The following is a 5,137-nucleotide window of genomic DNA, read 5'->3' on the forward strand; positions in this document are numbered from 1 at the left end:
GGGTAGCCTCACAGTTCAGACACAGAGTTAAATACCTCCATGTTTTGTGTCCTGGGACATGGTTGTTGTTTTAAGGTAAGACAAATCAAGCTGGCCTAGCTATCAGGCAAGTCTAAGAGGTGTCTCTGTACAAGGTAATACTGTGCCTTGATAAGCTAAAATCCTCTTTATTTTGGTGGCAGGAGCCACTTTTCTCTCAAAAGCCTAAACTCCAAAAAAATTCAGCACTGACCCAACTACTATCAAAGTGCATGATTTAAAATCAAAATACCCCAACAATTAATGTAACCTTTATGGAAAAAAATTGTAGGGGATATGTCCAAAACCAGTCTGCAAAGTTCATATACTAGAATTGTATCTCTGTGAGCATCTTTCTCATTATCATCTCATTTGTAAGCATAATTTCTAATAAAAATGTAAATCTTCAACTCTTCAAAACAAAACTATGTTCTAGAGGCGTTAAATACTGCAAACAGAAGTTTGTCTTCTTTTTTTTTTTTTTTCATAGGAAAGCTCTGACTGTCCTTTGTAAAATTGCATCAGAAGAAAAAATTTTAAGAATGTTTGCTAGGTGGCACTGCAAGTTAATAAACCAAATCATTCCCTAGGTTGTAAGATGCAGCTCAGCTTTAGCAAGAGCTCAGGCTCACTTGTAAAAATGACTTGTTCAGTTCCCTTGAAAAAAGGCCTGGGAAATAGTGTAGAATGAAACAGGGCAATTGAACGGTGCTTGAAAATATTTCAATAAGAGAATAGAAATTATCTTTCTAGGGTAAGTTGTCAAAGCATTGTTTTATTGAAACACTTAGCCAGAGGATTATTTTTTCACATGCTATTTTGAAATGCTTTTACAGCCAGAATGGGTAATTGTACAGAAAAAAGATTATTAGAAATACCAGGGCAAAATTAAATGTGGATCTTAAACTGGCAGTGTCACTGCAGAGGTACTGCTAGTACATTCTTGCCATGACTGAAAAGCAGGGCAAGTTTTCTCGCATGGTTAGGGCAGGGTTTTTGAAAAGTCAAGAATATTTCCTTTTTGTCTTTCCTGTTTTTTGAAATGGTACTTAGGGCATAAAATCTAAACAGCCTTTGGCTGCTCTTCTGTTCTTTTTACAAGACTCTGCTCTTGTAATCTGCTGAGGCCTGCTGATGTCAGTGGGAATTATGATACCCTTGGAAGAGCTCTGGATTGGGATGTAGTGAGGATTTGCTTTTTCTTCTGGAGTAAAAGTACATTCAGCCCTGCATTCCTTCTGGTATGACACTGAAAGCTTTTGCCTTTTATTCACGTGTAATCACCTAATACTAATAAAAGGTGGCAGCTGCCTCTTGTGGGAGAAAGCAAATGTATTGAGCTACAGCAGGTAACATTTGTCTGAGATTGTCTGGCAAGTACTCTTATCTGAGTGAGAGGAAACTAAAGAGGAATAGTGTTATGCCATTTCATTTACAAACAGTTCTTATGTATTCCAGAAAGAACAGTTACCTTGTAAAATGTAATGTCTTATAGCTTGTGGCTTTGTATTTACAAAGATCTTAAATTGCATTGCTACTTAGTAAAGCAAATACACTAAAACCACAAAGCTTTAAAAGAAAACTTCTTGACTGCATTTGTTTATTTTTGCTGTAGGGAAGTAATTGGTTTCTTCAAAGTGATGACAATGAGAAGATACTTGTGTTTGTGGTCCAGTTTGCAGGTTGCTTGAAGTTTACTGAATCTGGTGAAAAACAAGAGAGTATCCAGTAACATCATCTTTTCTTATGCTGGTTGGAGTTCTTTCCACACAGAACTTCCTTCCCTGCTGGAAGAAATTATCACATTTTACAATGCACTGAATAGGTTATTTCCAAGCTTAGACCCACACCAAATGAGAAAGGTGGAGCTGAGTCAGCCTTTAATGGTGCAAGAAGCTTGATAAATACAAACTGTGCTGCTCGACTACAGGACTTCAGTCAGAACTAATTGAGTAGTTTTGAAATGGCAAGGCTGAATAAAAAGCAGTTCCATCACCAAAGAGAGTAGCTGGGGGAAGAAGAAGAAAATGGCAACGGAAAGGAGCAATAACTGTGACTGAAGGCTAACAAGTCCCTCAGAGATAGTACCAGCCCTCTGAACTTCTGGTGGGCACTTTTCCTCTTACATTAAGACTAGGAGAAGTGTTAAATATTAACATGTATTTGGGTAGCAAAATTTGGAGCACAGTTAGCAAATGCCAATGTAAACCACAGGAAAACACACACACGTGTTGGTTTGTGGTATTAACCTTCTGTGGTTTATGTTACTATTGGTTAAATATATCAGCCCCACTGCTTACCTTGCACTGCAGCTTAAAAGTCTTTGTGGAAAACATAAGTACAGTACAGGAAAAGAAACATTACATGATTAGAGCCCACAGTTAGGAAGAAGGCACAAAGATTTCCCAGAGCTTTCTCCTCAAATAACTCGAGAGTTGCCCAAGAGAGTCATGACTTAATTAATAAGGCAAAAGATTGAGAAGAAATCCACAGTTTCTGCTGAATTTTGACTGTACTCCTCCTGGACAAGTCCCCAGTCTCTGCTGTGTGCATGTTGTGTTTAAATCTCACTCTGGTGACCAGATCCCAAGAAAGCAATTTAATAAGCATGTTGTTCTAGAACAGCTCTCAGAACTAAAATTCATGGATTATGTGGCTTGGACAAAGCAGTGGGATATTGCATCTGCTCTGCTGGAAGCAGTGAGAAGTGCTTGGTCACTCAGAGTGTAAATACATCATCATCTTTATTATGTGGCCAGAAGCTTGAGCCATACAGCTGCACATTCTTCGTCATCTGTCGCTGGTGTGTTCTGGTCTCAACAGCAGGAAAGGAAGATAGTTTTTGTTTGCTTATTCCCTAGCCTGTTGTCACTAAATGTGTAAATTTAATCTTGTTTCCACAATATAGTTCATATGATTGATCAGCTGATTGTCAAAGCCACTGAAATGTAGCTATGCGATGGTGCTGCCCTGACTTCTTGTTCTTTTTGTTGTCAGGTACTTGCAATTCTAATATTTCATGCACATTCTAGGAGCAAAAAATAGCCTCCATCCAAAATGGTATCTGTCTTGTGAATCTTATCAGAAAAGCAGATTGATATAAATTCAGTCTACCGCTATTGCAGTACAAGTTTTCCAGCCAGAAAAGCAGGTATTCCTGTTCTGCATCAGGGCCACTTAATATTACATTATGTCCTGAGAGTGAGAATCAGGCTGCAGCTGTATCCAGAGCCAAGATCTGGAAAGGAGCACTCAGGTAGAAGAATCCAGGCTGTAGACCAATGTACATGGCTTCAGCTATAGTCCTTCCTTTGCTGGGGCCTTCATGTGAGTGTTGACTGTAGGCTTTGCTAACCTGACCCTTCATCAGCCACCAAAGGAAACTGGCACCAGGATGTTCTTGTGCTTCTCCATGCCTGTGGCATGAGGCCCTTCTGTGCAAATAAGCCATAGTTTTGTTCACAAGGTGTTCGTGCTGTTGCTAGGAGACCAATTCTCTGCTTGCAAAGAAAGGTTATTTCCAAATCTAAAATGGCTCCTTATATATTTAACTAGGAAATGAAGTGTCTGGTAGAAATGGACATTCACCTGCTCATGAATAGTGAAAAGAAGTTCTTCTTTTGTGAAATAGGTTTCTAACTTCACAATGTAAGGGTTGGAGGCTCTTAAAAAATCAAAGTGTTTAAACTTGTCTTTTTATATACATTTCTAGCACACATATGTATGCATCTCCAGAGCACAGGCTTAGTCCAAGTGCTGTGTAATGGAACCATAACTGTTAGATAAAATTATAGAAATTGTTCCTGGGACACACACATTGTCCATTTCAAATATATTTTTGAAACTCTCAGTTTCTATTTTGTTAGTGTAGCTGTGGGAGGTAGCAGGTGTCACAATGGTTGGAACTCAATAAAGCACCTTATAGGTACCTTTAACCCTCAGTTTATTAAAACTGAATTTGTGTTCCTGTCTCTTCCTGGTTTTCCTGCCTTTCAGATGAGAGCACCGACACGTTCTTCAACACTCAGAAATCTAGTGATCTTCCTTGTTGTACTGATCCAAGAAATACCTGAATATTGACACTTTAAAAACAATACTTTAATTCCTGCCTTTGCTTTCTCCCGAGTTCTGCTGTGAGACTTCCTCATCTGCTGCCCTGATTAGTGTCAACTTCCTTCGCAATTAAAGCATCTTCAGTTTCATTTTATAATCTATTCAAAGCACCATTTCTGAGAGGAGGTTTCTTGTAGTTATTTCTTGGATGGAGTTACCTCAATCACTTCTTCAGTTCTCATAGTGACAAGCTTAGATTCAATGTTCTCATCTCATTAGCCTTTTCCAACATGGATAGTTTTGTAGGTTCTTACTGTGTTTCCTTTTTTATTTCCTTTCCCTTTGTACTGTGATTAAAAACAATGGGAGTATTGATGACACAATTCTAAGGAAAAAAAAAAAAGCCATTATTCTACTAGCACAAAGTGACAACTACTGGGAATAACAAAAGGTTTAACTTTTTGCACAGATACTCAAAATATAGACATTGATGGATTTATAACACCCTAGTGCTGCTGAATGTTCTTTATTCCAGCAGTAGCAAAACCTGAACGAAGGTTCTTGTTCAGGAACTCCTCACAACATCCACAGATTTCCACACTGCTGGGCACCTTGTTCTCACTTTCAGCTCTCCATATGATCCACCATCCTTGACATGCCTGCAGAGGTCCAGCTGGGAAGATGCGATAGCTGTTCTGTAAGTAGTTGCAGTACAGGAAGACTATTTATTGTGCTTGCACACTACCCATTCTTTGTGATTCACCTGTTTTTGTTCTCTCTCCAGTGAGCTCTCAGGTTGCAGAAGTAGAAAGGGTGACAATTAATTCTACTCATAAATGTTCAGAACCAAAATCACCTATGGAAATTTTGTGCAGAGGAGTGGGTTGGTTGCTAGCTGTGTGTGCATCCTTCTGCTGACTGAACTGTCATAAGAGGTTAACGTGGTAGTGTTTTATCTACAGGACTGTCCCTTTCTTAAGACTTCTCATGCACTTTTGGAAATAGATTTTTTTTTTCTTTTCTTAAACCTGAAACAACAGGGAAACAAGTATTTCCTGTTGGGATG

The sequence above is a fragment of the Indicator indicator genome, chromosome 24 (assembly GCF_027791375.1).
Source record: "Indicator indicator isolate 239-I01 chromosome 24, UM_Iind_1.1, whole genome shotgun sequence".
Lineage (NCBI taxonomy): Eukaryota > Metazoa > Chordata > Aves > Piciformes > Indicatoridae > Indicator > Indicator indicator.